The sequence below is a fragment of the Oncorhynchus mykiss genome, chromosome 2 (assembly GCF_057628025.1).
Source record: "Oncorhynchus mykiss isolate SJ-2025 chromosome 2, ASM5762802v1, whole genome shotgun sequence".
NCBI lineage: Eukaryota > Metazoa > Chordata > Actinopteri > Salmoniformes > Salmonidae > Oncorhynchus > Oncorhynchus mykiss.
Window position 1 is genome coordinate 64,725,586 of NC_143023.1, and position 17,736 is coordinate 64,743,321.

Here is a 17,736-nt window from a genome sequence, read left to right on the forward strand (position 1 = left end):
GTCTGTAATGGGCTATAAAACAGCAACGCAACAACCTTGTGGCCATACTGTCACTGATTGGTGAATGGGTGGTTGACTAAATGACTTCGGATGGTTGTTATTTGGACAAACATAAGGATGAGTGAACGTCTAAAAGGAATATACCCATTTAAACTTTTTTTTAATGGATGGAGCCTAGGGATTAGACTTGTTCCTTTCAGCTAAAAAAAAAAGCTGAGAGAATCAAACGTGTGTTTCTCTTAACCCTGAGGGGCTATGAAGAAGCAGGAAATATCACTGATGTGGTCTGCGTCCACACCAGTCACTCCCATCCTAATGTGTCGTGTTAATAGCTTCTCACTGTAGCAGTGCAAACATTACAGGAGAAGACCCTTGTATCCTGGGGAGGAGAGGATTGTTAGGCAAAGTTATGAATAAAACCGTAAATCATTCATTTACGCAGACAATGTATTCAGCAGGCAGAGCCAAGCTAACTTACCGTTGCCTTCGCTAGGTTTGTCTCAGGGTCTTTATATTGGTGCTCATAAAGGAAGGAAGGATTGTATATACACGTGAAAATACAGGAGTCATTTGAGGTTGCATACTGCAATAGTTAGTGTTTTCCTATAGCAAAATAAAATATGGACTGAAGTGTGCTTCCAAAAAACCTTGCATTAAATAATTCATCATGAGAACATTATTTGCATTGTTGAAGTGAGCTTACTACCGTTTCTACCATTTGGCTGACTTAGCAGAACACTTCTGAGTGACCTAACATTCTCATCAGAGTAACCACGTCAGAAAAGGGATACAATTCTGGAATAAATCCCCACTGGTTTTAAGCCAACTCAAATTATCATCATAAGCTGATTTTCTCTACTTCAAAGCCCTCTGGAATGTCTGCATTAGAGTCACAAATCAAGACGACAAGCTGAGGCACTTATTTAAGCCATTTCCCTGTACTTATGGAACCAGTCAACATGCATCAAAAAGTCATTTATTCAAACACTTCAGAGTGAAATGACAAACCTTCCTACCAGTATTAGGCACAAGGAATTCAGTTCACAAAGAGGCCTTATTACAGTCCTTGAAGGCACCCCTCACATGGAAAACTGCAGTTTAAAAGTGAGTCCTTATCATTAAAACGTTCCTGTTAAGTTCTCCTTCCTATCAGGGACTGCTGGAAAAAAGGTTGTTGCTTCTGTGCGGCTGTCATCCCACAAACTAACTCCAGAAATAAAACACAATTCAGAGAGAAAAAAAAGTCTTAGTATCAAAAGGTTAGTACCCTCATTGACACATTATCAACAAACCGAGCAAAAACTGGTTGATTCAATGTTGTTTCCACGTAAAAAAACAACTATTTCCTTTGAAAGGTCAATGATACATTGTGTTTCTTTGATATATCTCATTGTTTTATAAAGTTGACTTGAACTGTAGGCTATTTGTTGGATATGAGCGTTTGCCGAGTTCATAAATCCTGTGTGCTGAGAGCCTACAGCACCACCTATGATGGAACGGATAGTGTTCCTGCTTACTGTAGTTTATCAATTGTCATTTACAAAAACACATCAGCCCTTGAGGCTATTTCGCCCGGGTTGAGAAGTGGAATGATCTAGTAATGGATCTCTCAAAAGAAAAACACATTTCAAAAATAGCCTCAGTCAAAAATACTGAGCAATAAACCCAACCCAAGTCAGTGGTCTGTCTATAAAGTGTCTCTCTCTCGCTCTCCATGGTCATGGATAAGACTGTTTGGAAGCATGGTGTGGATGTCTCTTTGTGCTATGAAGGAGTAGAGCCAGCTGATGACATCCCTCTTGGAGGACCTTGTATTCAGATCATCTGGAACGGGGAGGGGGGGGGGCGGGGTGGGTTTGGAGGAGCAGGAATGGGCGACGCTGGCGGAGCCACACCCGTCACCCGATGGACACACGTCACGCTGTGCTGCGGGCAGGCAAGCCCTAGCAAGCCTCTGACAGTCACTACGGTCAGAAACATGTGACACCTGTGAAGAGAAAGGATGGGGGGGGGAGGGGAAACAACAACTGTGAAAGCCAAATCTCAGGAGGGAGAAAACAGCAACCGACAACAGCTCCAATGAGAAATACAGACTCAAGCCATCTCAGTTCTGGATTGTGTAAGCGCAAGATGATTACTGTACATTCATGTCATGCAAAATATTGATTCACAGTAAGACTACTGTACAATAATCATGCAGTTCAACAGTTGTTTTTCAAGCAGATCCTTGTCATTCAAATGCATTTCCCCCCCCCCATAAACAATGTGTACGGAATTGACAGAGGCATGACTTCTCTTGGGAAATGGGCGCACACAGTTTGTACATCTGCTGTTGTATTCCTCTGGTTTTGGCTTTGAGGCAACCCCCCCCCCCCCAGCAACCAATCCCCCTGTTGTCTGCATTCCATATATTGTGCAAATGATCCTGCGTACTACTCCCTTCACAGAACAGTACAAACTAGCTCTAACCAGAATAGAAGGAGGAGTGGGAGGCCCCGTTGCACAACTGAGCAAGAGGACAAGTACATTAGTGTCTAGTTTGAGAAACAGAAGCTTCACAAGTCCTTAACTGGTAGCTTCATTAAATAGTACCCACAAAACACCAGTCTCAACGTCAACAGTGAAGCACATCTTAATCTTTTATTGGCCAGTCTGAGATATGGCTTTTTCTTTGCAACTCTGCCTAGAAGGCCAACATCTCAGAGTCACCTCTTCACTGTTCATGTTGGCATTGGACAAGATCTTCAGTTTCTTGCCAATTTCTCACGTGGAATAGCCTTCATTTCTCAGAACAAGAAAACTGACGAGTTCCAAAATAAAGTTTTGTTTCTGTCCATTTTGAACCTGTAATCGAACCCACAAATGCTGATGCTCCAAATACTCAACTAGTCTAAAGAATGCCAGTTTTATTGTTTCTTTAAATCAGAACAACAGTTTTCAGCTGTGCTAACATAATTGCAAAATGGTTTTCTAATGATCAATTAGCCTTTTAAATGATAAACTTGGATTAGCTAACACAACGTGCCATTGGAACACAGGAGGGATGGTAGCTGATAATGGGCCTCTGTTTAATGGAATATCCTCATAGGCGTACAATCTGCTGTTTCCAGCTACAACATTAACCATTTCTGACCAATTTGATGTTATTTTAAATGGACCAAAAATGTGCTTTTTCTTTAAAAAACAAGGACATTTCAAAGTGACCCCACATTTTTGAATGGCAGTGTGTATATATAAACATTTTTTTTTTTTTATTTATTTTTTTTACAAAGGAGTTACTGCAGTTACTATAGGTCAGGTATCACATCCCTTTTAAATGGGCAATGTCAACTCCCAGAGGTAGGATAAACCAAACGGGTGTGGAAACATGCTTATCGTGTTAACTGATGCGTGACATGGTTTTACAGGATTTACAGTATGGAGACTCCTGAGGACAGGCAGCATGGCTGCTCAGTGCTTACATTAAACAGGTATTAGAACTAGGCCATGCGTACAGTTTCTAATTCAAGTTTGGCCTACACACTTCCGGCAAGGCTGAGAAATCCCACTAGAGGTAGAACTGGTTTCAAAATCCCCCAGCGAGACTTTTTTTTTTTTTTTTGCATTAAGAATTAGAACGCATCTGGATTAAATGAGATGGTGAGAGCCTTTCCTCTGAGACGCTCTCTTTCTCCTGGTCCTATAGAGTGAGGCAGGGATTTGAAGTTAAGCTTTCTTTACGTTTCCCTTCCTCTGCTCCTCTGTGATCCGCTCTCGGCAGTAGCCGCGAGCAGAGTGTTTACCCAGAGGATTTGGAGAAGAGAAACCCCTCGTCCCACCTCTGCGGCCCTCCGAGCTAAGCACCGTTAATCCTCTTCTCGTCACCTTGACATGTTTTCACTGCACTCCAATTTAATGCTAATCCTTTCCCTTTGAGTGCAGAGGCATTAAATAGCAGCAATCAAACAATTTCAGAACATACCGGTGTACTGGATATTATGGGCGCATCCAGGTAGCAAGGGGAAAGATACATTCACACAGTGCACTGCTGTGCTTACACACCTCTTTGATCATCACTACAGAAGTCACTAAAATCACATAGTAAAGATAACATTTTCATGTAATTCACATCTGTTCACTGGGACTCATGAATAAAGCAATAAGGTTTCTCTCTCAGGTTTGCATATTTATTGGACAACAGCAGCATAACATGCAGCATGAAGTTTTAAAAGTGAGTTATCATCCCCCTCCTATCAAGGGCAGCTGGGGAAAAAAAGGTTTTAGCTTCTGTGCGGCTGTCATCCAACAAACAAACTCTAAAAATAAACCAAATTCAGAGAAAAAATACTTTTGTAGAAAATGTTATGATCCATGTGGAATGAAATGAAATTCCAGGAATCTTGAAGTCGTTTTAATTACGTACAAAATTGCTGCTGCATTAAGTAGCTTAAAGGCAGCTAAAATGACAGTTTACGATGACTGTTGCTTCGCTGGTAATGAAAGGGGTTAAAACACTTTAAACAGGGAATAATATTTATGAGTAATCCTTCAGTATCAACCTTCAAAGCCTGTAAAGGACTCTACTAACAAATGAGTAAAGGGAGAAGACAGACAATTAAGCCCAATTATATTTTAATTCCTTCTGCATCAGCCTACGATTGTGTCGCTTTTAGACAAGATGCAACAAGCCCTGGAAGTGGAGACCAACAAGGCTCCATTAAGTCTACCAAACCTTTGTGTTGGCAACATCTCTGCACATCCTGCTCTTACACCCCATACAGAGTGTCTTAACCCTTTACACTCGTGGGAATTGGCCTATGTGGATAGGGCTACATTTCATTGTTTCTTACAGAAGAAATATGAAAAGCATAACCATGATAGCAATTGAAAGTTCGGGAAAATTATTAGACCAAAGTTGAGGACACAACAGTTCACCTGACAAGACTGAATCCAAACATTACACTGTTGATTTTACATTTACTGTACTTTACTGTATAATCTGAAAACACTCTGGACACATTCAGTAACATAAGATTATTCCTGGAAAATGCAACATAAGACAAAAACATTGCAAGGGTTTGAGTGAGACGACCAACTGGTGTCTCAAAGTGGCCCAAACCTATCCAGTGTGCACAGTTCCTAAGAAATTTCAATGCACGTTTATGACATAAAGAAGAGTCTTCCACTATAAAGGTACTTTTTGAGCTCTACTAGCTGGTCAAGAACTAGAGCAAGCACACTAATAGTTTCATTTGGAACACAACCCCGCATCTCTGCCAGCACACAATGACTGCCGTTGTTAATGCAATCCAATGGTTCATTATAAAATCACAATCTGGGTCAGGTGGGCATGATTTGAAAGCCTGTTCTATTGCAAACATGACTAGCTAAGTTGTAAAATATGATTTTACAGTGTTGGCTTTCACAAGACTATTCAGAGAAACAGATTGAAATTGTGGTGTGCATAGAAGGAGTCATGATTGCATTCAGGTGTGTGTGTGACCTGGTGAATTGTGAATCAAATCAAACTGTATATATACACACACTATATATAAAAAGTATGTGGACACCACTTCAAATAATGTGGATTCGGCTATTTCAACCACACCCATTGCTGATGGGTGTATAAATGTTATCATCACACCGCCATGCAATCTCTATAGACAAACATTGGCAGTAAAATGGCCTTACTGAAGAGCTCAGTGACTTTCAACGTGGCACCGTCATAGGATGCCACCTTTCGAACAAGTCAGTTCGTCAAATATCTGTCCTGATAGAGCTGCCTAGGTCAACTGTAAGTGCTGTTATTGTGAAGTGGAAAATGTCTAGGAGCAACAACGGCTCAGCCGCGAAGTGGTAGGCCACACAAGCGCACAGAACGGGACCACCGAGTGCTGAAGCGCGTAAAAATAATCTGTTCCCGGTTGCAACATTCACTACCGCTACTTTCTCTGGAAGCAACATCAGCACAACTGCTTGTCAGGAGATTCATGAAATGGGTTTCCATGGCTGAGCAGCCGCACACAAGCCTAAGATCACCATGCGCAATGCCAAGCGTCAGTTGGAGTGGTGTAAAGCTTGCCACAGTTGGATTCTGGAGCAGTGGAAATGTATTCTCTGGAGTGATGAATCACGCTTCACCATCTGGCAGTCCGATGTACGAATCTGGGTCGCCAGGAGAACGGTACCTGCCCGAATGCATATTGCCAACTGTAAAGTTTGGTGGATGAGGAATAATGGTCTGGGGCTGTTTTTCATGTTTCGGGCTAGACCCCTTAGTTCCAGCCAAGGGAAATCTTAATGCTACAGCATACAATGACATTCTAAACAATTCTGTGCTTCCAACTTTGTGGCAACAGTTTGGGAAGGCCCTTTACTGTTTCAGCATGACATTACACCTGTGCACAAAGCGAGGTCCATACAGAAATGGTTTATCGAGACTGGTGTGGAAGAACTTGACAGAACAAATCCTTGACCTCAACAAACACCTTTGGGATGAATTGGAATGCCAACTGCGAGCCAGGCCTAATCACCCAACATCAGTGCCCGACCTCACCAATGCTCTTGTGGCTGAATGGAAGCAAGTCCTCACAACAATGTTCCAACATCTAGTGGAAAGCCTTCCCAGAAGAGTGTTATAGCAGCAAAGGGGGGACCAACTCCATATCAATGCCCATGATTTTGGACTAAGATGTCCTACGAACAGGTGTCCATATACTTTTGGTCATACAGTATATATATATATATATATATATATATATATATATATATATATATATATATATATATATATATATATATATATATATATATATATATATATATATATATATATATATATATATATATATATATATATATATATATATATATATATATATATATATATAGCACATTTCATATATGGATGCAACGCAATGCTCTTCACAGGAGAAAACAAACAAAAAACAATGAAAAAACGGAATTAGTTACTACACAACAGAGAGGATAAAAAAATGAAAGAATAACAAAAACTGAAAGACCACGAAGGTACCTAAAAAGATCTGTTAATTAAATATGCCCACTGTTTCAGCCCCCCTCAAGTTCTCTGGCAGGCTATTGCAAAGGCTGGGGGAATAGTATTTAAAGGCTGCCTCTCCATGCCTCTTTGTCCAAGGCTTTGGGAAAGTTAAAAGGCCAGTGCCAGAGGACCTGAGGGACCTACTGGGTACATAACTAAAAAGCATGTCTGACAATGGTGTGCACAATCGTGGATTGTGAAGTGCACATTTGGACTCATGGGTGTTTGGCTTGCTTGTTTTATATCAAAGCGGTATTTATTCTAACTCTCAAAGTCTCATCTTTCAAAATGCATCCTCTTGAGTCCTCTTAAACTTACAGCAGTTCCCTGATGAAAATAACAAAAAAATGGGCCAAAGTTTCCCAATTACTGGGAGGAACTTCTTATCGCGTGCTGTGTTTATGTTCAGAACAGTACGTATTGCGATTTTGGGGTTACGGTACAGCGGGAAAATTAAATACCAACAGTTGCTGTAAATATTCTTTATTTGTCAAAAGACGCAAAACTAATAATCACCCTACTTGTGGCCTAAGTCCGGTGTGTGACAACATTCAATGTCCCTGGCACTGTCTGTTGTGACAACGACTGTTATGTGGGGCCTCACGTAGAGGTCTTCACAGGTCCAAAAAGTATGACCAGTTTCGTATAGACCTCGTCGGATCCAGCCCAGGTACGATTCAAGTGAGGGAAGCAGCAGAAAAGTCCATCTGTAAGCTACCTACTTTATTAACCAGACTTGAAACAAGAAGCGTGTCTAGTGAGTTGGAGAAGAGAAATGGAGAACAGTAGTATCAAAGAATGGAATTAAAATGATAAAGTGTTGAAAACTGAAAGGGATGATAAGCAGATGTTCCTTGTTGGGATGGAAGTTTTTTGATAAGGATGTGTATCATCTGGGAGATCCATTTGGGGGAAAAGTGGGATCAATCAGAGTGACCAGGAGAGGACTTGTCCTCATTAATTGTGTTTGAAGAACAGAAGGCGGCGGCGGCAGTGGGCATCCCGAGAGTTGGGCCATCTGAAGTGTAGTTCTTTGAACTCTGAAGTAGAGCACCTGTTAAGGGAGTAACCTCTGGGGTGACAGTGGAAATAAAGCAGAAAATCCTAGCGACAAGAATCCCAGATGTGGTTAAGGCCCGACACCTGACCCGCATGGTGAATGGAGGAAAGGAAGAAAGTTTCTCAGTGCCATTGTTTGTTTTTTTTACAATGAATACCTCCCTACACATCTAAAGTGTACACACACAAAACTGTAAAGGATTTGGTCACGTTTCAAAATGTGTGCAGACGGACGGAGTATATGGAAGATCAGAGAGAAGAACGGCCATGTTGGAATTGTGGGGGGAATCGTGTCCCAGAGTTTGTAGAGTACCCTGTCCGAGGTTGAGGTGGCCAAAGTTAGGGCGGTCCATCTGATCTCCTATACGGAGGCGATCAAAATAATTGATTTTGGATGCACCAGTCCATGGTAAAGGTTTGTCAACTAAGAGAACCAGACATGCTGTATGTAAAGAAAGTGGATTTTGTGGCGTTCATTGAAACTGTGATAAACTGCACGGCTCAAGTAGCAAGAAAGTCAAAGAAATTGGACATAATTGTGCCTGCGGTAGGAAAGTATCTGAGGCTTCAGGAATTCAGTGGAAAAGCTGCAAGGGTTATTGGTGACGGAAGATGTGCCACCGTCCCAGGCTCCTGAGCCTGTGTAGGGGTCAGACATGGACTATTGCTTTTAACAGTAGAGGAGCATGTTGAGTGACTTTCTGGTAGTCAGTTTGAGTTAGGGATGGGTGACATACCGTATACTTGATTTTCAATACCGCGGTGCTACGCCACTGCTTATAACTATAACTAGAAATCTAAGATGTCTCAAATAAATTATATCCAGCTGAGCATTTGGTTTGCTAACTAGCTATGTGGCTAGATGTCAAGATCAAGCTTTTTGGTTACAGCAGAGATCAAGATCCATGTTGCCGCGTGTGCACTTCCGGTAATACTGTATACCCCGGTATGGTACAGAAACGATATGAACATCTGGTTACCGCTCAACGCTAGTAGGATTATTTTAAATCGACATACATTTTGTCTTTTGGGATCTTTAATTTTCATCCGCACAGTAGGTGGCGGCAATACAACTTTTGGATGTAGTCCGCCGTAAAACCTCAACGAAGAAGAATTGCCTCTCTAGCAGGTGGAGGGGCCTTGCAGTGTGTGTACTGTGTGCGAGTGACAAAGGGAGCAAGGTAGAGACAGACGGCAACCAACCATAGCAAACCAACTCGTGCTTGTAGACTAAACAGGCTGACCACAACGGTTGCCAACGGCTAAAATATATATATATATATATATATATATATATATATATATATATATATATATATATATATATATATATATATATATATATATATATATATATATTTTTGACCCCTTTTTTCTCCCCAATTTCGTGGTATCCAATTGTTTAGTAGCTACTATCTTGTCTCATCGCTACAACTCCCGTACGGGCTCGGGAGAGACGAAGGTTGAATGTCATGCGTCCTCCGATACACAACCCAACCAGCTGTACTGCTTTTTAACACAGCGCGCATCCAACCCGGAAGCCAGTCGCACCAATGTGTCGGAGGAAACACTGTGCACCTGGCAACCTTGGTTAGTGCGCACTGCGCCCGGCCCGCCACAGGAGTCGCTGGTGCGCGATGAGACAAGGACATCCCTACCGGCCAAACCCCCCCTAACCCAGACGACGTTGGGCCTAATTGTGCATCGCCCCACGGACCTCCCGGTCACGGCCGGTTACGACAGAGCCTGGGCACGAACCCAGAGTCTCTGGTGGCACAGCTGGCGCTGCAATACAGCGCCCTTAACCACTGCGCCACCCGGGAGGCCTCCTTTCTATTTCTGACACAGATCGCGCTGCAAGTCCTGCCTCTCCCATCTCCTCATTGGTTTATAGAATCAGGTACCCATGTGCCATCTCCTCATTGGTTATACCTACGTGGGTGATTGAAAGACTAACTGTGTTGCCAGTCGTTGTAGTAATCCTATGAAAGTTTAGATGCCAATCACCATATAAGTTCAAAGATGAAAAGGCCTGGAAGGAGGAGAGATGACTAGAAACGATCTCGGTTGACCGTTTTATGTGTGGATTAATTGTCGGAGTAGAGGACCTTGTGTATTTCAGGTAAAATAACAACTCTGTTTATATCCCTGGACAATTTAGCTAGCAACAGCAAGCTAGCTAAATAGGACAAATTAGCTAGCAAGTGCAAGCTAACTAGCTAAATTGCCATAAATGTTTAATGCTTTTGACCTGTTCCCAAATTAATGTAATTGGTTCAGAGTTTGTTTTGATATTTTAACCTGCGTCTCGTGCTCGCATTTGGTGTAGGGGGACAAAATACATTTATGCACAATGGCGCACCCATGCAGCCGGTTTGGGTTCCGTGTTACTAGCTAGCTTGTCATAGCTAGATTATTTGTCATCAATATGATATCTGTAGTACTGGTCTTGACTGCATCAAATCGAGAGAAGCTAGTTAGCTAAGCTAGCTAACATAGCTAGGTAGGCTAGCTGAGGGTGCATGAGCTTTCTCCGTGTCCTACAGTTAAATAACTCCATTCAGATGATTAAGTAGCAGCCACCTACCTGTTGGCTGTTAGTCATTGTAGCCTATCCTTCTCATTTAACTTTTAAATCCATGATTTGAATTCTAAATCTCCTAACTTTTTTTGCCACACACAAGGAGGCTCTATGACAACAACAAGCTACACGTTCCACTCTGCATAGGCTATTGTTGAGCAGTGGCGACATACTGTTAACATTTTATCCACAACTGTCTTGTCTGTCGCGGTTGTAATCTACTGTGAAGCCAAAATGTTCCCAAACTGGAGATTTAAGCGATAATCATCCAATTCTGGTTTATCGGTTCCACCACTCGCCATCGTACAGAACTAGTTACCGACTGCGCCTCACAAAAAAATAGATTGTTTGAAATTAGCCAGTTAAGATTTTAATTATAAAACGTGGCAATAAACTCAGTTTTTTTCATCTCAAATGTACTCAGGAGGCATACAACGCAGCATAGGCATATCCTATAGGTCTAGTGTTTTTATTAGGGATGTTAAATGGTTAACTGTTAACTGGTTAGCCACCGAAAATAACATTTGACAATTTGCGGAATTAAATTGGCGCGTCTGTATTCGTCAGTCGTTGTGTATCTTATTTATCACAAGTTTCTAATGGAGATTTTCATCTCTGGCACAACTGCTCGCATTTGGTTTAGAACAGTGTTTTCCAGCTAATTGTATTTTGTCAAAATGTTTGAAAATGACTTTATTCCCTGATTCATTACAGGAGTTGCATGCAGGTAGCCTAGTGGTTAAAGCATTGGGCCAGTAACTGAAAGGTTGCTAGATCAAATCCCCGAGCTGACAAGGTAAAAATCTGTCGTTCTGTCCCTGAACAAGGCAGCTAACCCACTGTTCCTAGGCCGTCATTGTAAATAAGAATTTGTTGACTTGCCTAGGTAAATAAGTTTTATTTTTTAAAAGTTCAATGGTAGGCATTTTGACTAACACAATAGGCCTGCCATTGTTGCATGTTTCTATTAAGCTCTTAATGAAAAAAGTCCGGTCCGTGTATGTATGCAGCGAGAGCTTTCACTCTCTCCAAAATCTGTCCAAACCAAGCCCAATGTGTTTCTATGTCGCCTGCCTTCCTGCCTTGGGACGACTACCATTGTTAGGGATGAGAAATAAACATTGTCATTATATACAGATCTCTGATAGTATTTTCTGTTGGCCACGTAATTATACTATTTTAAAAAAAATGTTTTATACCATTTGTTAACAGGTTAATGAGGGTCAGTTAGTCAGCAGCAACATTTTACAAAATTTGGATCCCTAGTTTTTGTAAATATATTTATGTATTCATTCGTATTCACATGTATTCACAGTACGGACCGAAATGTGGTTCCCATACCAAAAGGTTCGGTAGGAATAAGGGTACCGTTACACCCCTAAGCTGTCAGTCAAAACCCATACAGCGCTGTGAAGGCAGAGCCAGCGCTCTGATGTCACATATAGCATTTTACTGTTCAGCCACTACGTCCCAATTTAGGTGCTTATTAGTGCCCCAATTTGATCTGCCATGTTCAACCCGTATAAGGGCATGAATGGAAAGGGCTAAAACTAAATTTTCAAGTGGAAAAGTAATAACTAAGTGTGAAAGGCAATTTTATTTGCAGAAAAAACAAGAGGAGAAAGCACAATAGCATATCACCCTGTTCCTGAGAATTGTATGATAGGAGCCAGATTTTTTAATTACAGTGTGCTGTATAACAGCTCATGATATTCTTATCTACACGAGACACCAGTCTAGACTGGAGCAGAATGAACACAGCTTTGCGGCCTAATGCGATGATGATAAAGTTTGAAATTTCAGGGCGGATAGAGATAGCAATGAGCCAGTGGATTCCAGGAAAGGGAAGTCCAGTGCAATGGCATGTCAGAATGTTGCTTAAATCCACTGCCAATTTACACAGGGCAGACCGAACAAGCAAAGCTTAGCCCTACTATTCTGGGGAGAGGAAGCTGTGTGTTTATATGTAGTCTGTCTGAATATGTTTCTCTGTTGTGTGAGTGAGTGAGTGAGAGAGTGAGAGAGACTGCTCGATCTGTGATTCACTGTGTCTAGCTATCAGGTAAAAAGCACTGCTTTACAGTTGTTTCTCCAGTACATTGGGCCAAAATGCCATGTTTCCTGCGACAGCACCATGTACTGTGCCAAAAAGAGAGATCAGATTAATATCCACACAATCCGATTTAGTGCCTCTGCAACATTGACACAATTAGCTGGTTTAGTCTTTCTGGAAGCAGGGGGTGGTGGTTGGCATGGGGTCAGGACTGTTCCAACTGTTGGCAAATTACCTGGATTACTGAGGCACAGTCGAATGCAGCTGTTCAACACAATCCCTCTGGACTGGAGGCAAGAGAAGGAGTAACATCCAGTGTACCCAACTCAAAAACAATGTCACGTGTTGGGACACACACACACACACACACACTGCAATTACTTTAACTGGCAAAGCTCTGCCAGTGCCATGAGTAAAATATCAGACAAATATATCATGATGACTATTTATTACCAAAATGCCACACACCCAGACTTTATCTTCAGCCATAACATAGGCAAAGCTGCACGTAATAACTTTCAAAAGGCCATGATGAATTTTTAATGGATGGCTATGAAAACGTTCACAGTATTGTCCGAGTTTATTGACCAATTGATACTTGTCATTGTAGAGCTGGTAAAAGCAGAAGTTGCCTCAGTGCTGACATCTCCACAACTACAATGAGGACAGACCGACGAGAGGTCAGACCAACGAGAGGTCAGACCAACGAGAGGTCAGACCAGGGACAACGGCAAGGAATAATGCCATCCTTGTATGCACAGCAGAGTTAGTTTCTAGTAAATCTAAATGTCGACCTAAAGAAATGTTTTCTTTCCCCTCCTCGAAGGCGTTGCCCGTTGTGTAAAATGATTCAAATTACATATGTCACCAGGGCTTGGAGGCTAAAGCAATGAGGTCTCATGGATTCAGTTGCCTGGATCGCACTCTGTGTAGATTAGGCTACATAGTCAACATTTGCTAGAGTGGTATAAAACAGCACAACATTGTTTCTCAGAGACCACCCATTGTATCTGATAAATGGTTACAGTAAAACACCCAGGCCATTAGCATTAGGCCTACATTCCATTCTAAAGCAGAGGAAATGGTCATGTCTAACATTCCCCATTTACTACACCCATTAAGGCTTGTCTACAGTGTTGCAGTTTCAGATGGAAAGTTCTGGTGAGCGAGCAGGCAGACTGTAGCCTGAGGTGTGTAAGCAGCCTGGCAGGCTCCCGCTCTCTGGCCCAATGACTGTGGTGTAGCTCAGATGTTGTCTTTGATAGGAGACCCCTGGCACCCAGACAGTCACACATCTCTGCTGCCACTTTGCCAAATTGCCCAGGGTATTGCTGGGTAGCTCACAGGCTGGTTCATTATAGAAAGACACCATTACTGTATTTCTGTTCAGAATGTTATGGTCAACCATCATTACATTGACGCCTCTGGGTCTGATGGGTTCATAAAAACATGCTATAAAATATAATAGCATAGGATGGGAGCAGAAGACCTTCAGTGCAGTGACTTGATTCATACTGAATCTAGGCTAATATTTGGTTTTCTGACAGAGTGAAAGATCATGATGTTACAGTAGTATGTTCTTATTTTCTGCTTGGACATAATTCAATCAAACTCTGTCTCCAAGCAAGCCAAGACACACATCTTTTCTCTTCATTGCCTGGACTCTTCCCCTCCTCTTCCTCCCACAACCAACCGCTGTCCTACTTCATATTGTACAGGAGTCAGCTGTAAGCTACACTCAAGCCTATTATAAAATCATCGCAGCTCAAGTCAGCCACTACAAACAGTGTTGAGCGGATCTGTGTGCTGCTCTAAGTAGGGTCTCAGTAAGGCCTTGCAAAACAGTGAGTGTGGGCAGGGGGAGAAGATGGACCAGCGGATGTGGCAGGAAGGTCTCTCTCAAGGAGCAGTGAAGGGGCATTCCTCCTCTGACTGCATTCCTCCAGATCACAGCAGCAGCTTGGACACAATAAATCGGCTCAATGTGGAGTTTTTACTGTGTCCTCTGACACTCCACCTATCCTGTTGACACAACACAGCCCCACGGCCAACAGATTATTCCATAACAGAGCCTGAGCGGGAGAAAAGTCCCTGTGTGTGACTGTTGTCAACAAACAAAATGTCAGGAGTGAGCAGAGTCACCCCTGTGACAGCTGATTAGAGGCATGACGCTGTGCCAAGAGAGCTTTCCAATAGGCAGACACCTCCCTTTGGACATTCATTAAAGCCAAAACGACAGCTTTGGGGGGGGCGCAAAGCCTGTGAGACCAACATTGTAGAAACACTGTATAGAAACTATCTGCCGTACTGATATGATTAATTTGTCCTGCTAGAATGTGACGGCGTGAAAAACGCCATAAATGTATATAATGGACCAGATGATTCTAAATGCAATGAATTATACTTCAGAAAACAGTCGTCGTACTGGATTGGATTAGCCTAATAAACCTGACTATTCGACCACCCATATCCATCCACATTGTAACCCTAATCCTCCTCGTGTGCTGGCCAGGAGTCAGGGGAACAACGAGGTTAGATAAGGTTATTGCTAAGCCCACATTAAATGTGTTAGCTTGTGTTTCACAAGCCCTGAGATTTGATAGGTGTAAGAGGCTAATGCCCAGCTTTAGGCTAATGGCCAGAGGAGCTTGGGATGCCCTTTCAAAGTACTAAAATATGTCTCTGAAAAGAGGAACCAGACTCCAGTGGATTCTAAAATGATAAGGATACACATGCTTGACATAAAATGTACCGACTGACATGTGGTAGTCTGTCCACTGTTGACATAATAATAATCCTATTATTGCCATATTAAATAATTATAATCCTATTATTATTATATTAAATAATTGTCTATGATAGAGTTTCGTTATTCATGTATTGATCTGAGTAGCAATGTGTACATTGATGTGTAAACGGGACCTTGGTCTCAGCAGGACTCCCCGTCAAAAGAAAGGTTATATAAATATTGCCTGGGCGCTGTGGTAAAGTTCAGGTGCAGTACCAGAGAGAGACCCTTGAAAAACTGGTGGAATGTGGCAGGCTGCAGTCAGGCAGTCCCTCTCTCTTCCGCCTGCTGCAGTTGTTTAAAAATGTATGGGCTAAAACAGGATCCCCAGCCGCTGCATCCTCCAGCCGAGGAGGGAGGAAGGGCAGTCACCCTGGGGATCTAGCCTCTGTAGCCTGGCCCGCAGGAGCTAATTATGAAGCTGGGCCACCTGCTCCTCTGTGAAATGGAGCCCTGTGATGTTGGCTTTGAGGTGGGTGCTAATGATTACACACAGGAACAGTCATTAACCCTATCAGTCCCGAGACCCCAGCAAAAATCGTCTTTTCATTTGTTCAGCCCTTATATTTAGCCTCACAATGAAGTGTTTTACCATTTACTTTTCAGGACAACCAGGGCTACAAGTAGAACACAAAAGTACTTGACATAAACAGTTCATGAGTTTTATTGACAAATGTCAATAACAAAAAAAGTGTCAGCCAAAGCAAAAAAACTAAAACAATTTATATGAATGCTGGAAGTACATAAATTGTTTGCTCACTAGTCGGTGACAATGGTGTGGAGTTTAGAGTTTGTGACAGGAACAATGTGAGAGTATTGTATTAGACACTTTGTCCTGGGATTTCCTATGATCTATGTATTAGAACTCAGTTATCTTCTAACAACTCTTGTTTAGCATATGAGCGTCATAGAACAAAACATGTTACGTGCTTGTTTGTAAGTCTCCGCTCTTCACAGATAACTAACTATTCATAGTTTGGAGCTGAAACTATTCGCACTCGACAGACGTTTTTTGTAAAAAGACCAGGCCCCTTAAAACCGCTTGGTGCTAGGGGGCAGTATTTTCATTTTTTGGAGAAAAAAAACATTCCCGTTTTAAAACAGGATATTTTATCAGGAAAAGATGCTAGAATATGCATATAATTGACAGCTTTCGATAGAAAACACTAACGTTTCCAAAACTGTAAAGATATTGTCTGTGAGTATAACAGAACTGATGTCCCGAGGGATATATTATCGAATAGATATTAGAAAAACACCTTGAGGATGGATTCTAAACAACGTTTGCCATGTTTCTGTCGATATTATGGAGCTAATTTGGAATATTTTTCGGCGTTTTTGTGACTGCAATTTCCGGGCGATTTCTCAGCCAAACGTGAAGAACAAACGGAGCAGTTTCACCTACAAAAATAATATTTTGGGAAAAAATGAACTTTGGCTATCTACCTGGGAGTCTCGTGAGTGAAAACATCCGAAGTTCATCAAAGGTAAATGATTTCATTTGATTGCTTTTCTGATTTCCGTGAAAAGGTTGCCTGCTGCTAGCAAGGCATAATGCGATGCTAGGCTATCGATACACTTACACAAATGCTTGTCTAGCGTTGGCTGTAAAGCATATTTTGAAAATCTGAGATGACAGGGTGATTAACAAAAGGCTAAACTGTGTCTCAATATACACTGCTCAACAAAAATAAAGGGAACAAATAAACAACACAATGTAACTCCAAGTCAATCACACTTCTGTGAAATCAAACTGTCCACTTAGGAAGCAACAGTGATTGACAATACATTTCACATGCTGTTGTGCAAATGGAATAGACAACAGGTGGAAATTGGCAATTAGCAAGACACCCCCAATAAAGGAGTGGTTCTGCAGGTGGGGACCACAGACCACTTCTCAGTTCCTATGCTTCCTGGCTGATGTTTTGGTCACTTTTGAATGCTGGCAGTGCTTTCACTCTAGTGGTAGCATGAGACGGAGTCTACAACCCACACAAGTGGCTCAGGTAGTGCAGCTCATCCAGGATGGCACATCAATGCGAGCTGTGGCAAGAAGGTTTGCTGTGTCTGTCAGCATAGTGTCCAGAGCATGGAGGCGCTACCAGGAGACAGGCCAGTACATCAGGAGACGTGGAGGAGGCCTTAGGAGGGCAACAACCCAGCAGCAGGACCGCTACCTCCGCCTTTGTGCAAGGAGGAGCACTGCCAGAGCCCTG

At 42.2% G+C, this 17,736-nt stretch overlaps 1 protein-coding gene across 2 annotated transcripts in view; it reads right to left on the reverse strand.

Annotated features, from left to right (window-relative positions):
* Positions 1-960: 960 nt before the first annotated feature.
* klhl25 (kelch like family member 25) overlaps positions 961-17,736 on the reverse strand; it is a 43,928-nt gene continuing 27,152 nt past the window's right edge. For both annotated transcript variants that reach the window (XM_021568319.3, XM_036953084.2), the window contains one exon: positions 961-1,987. The gene's annotated coding sequence lies outside the window, so the exon portion shown is untranslated. The remainder of the gene's footprint in view (positions 1,988-17,736) is intronic.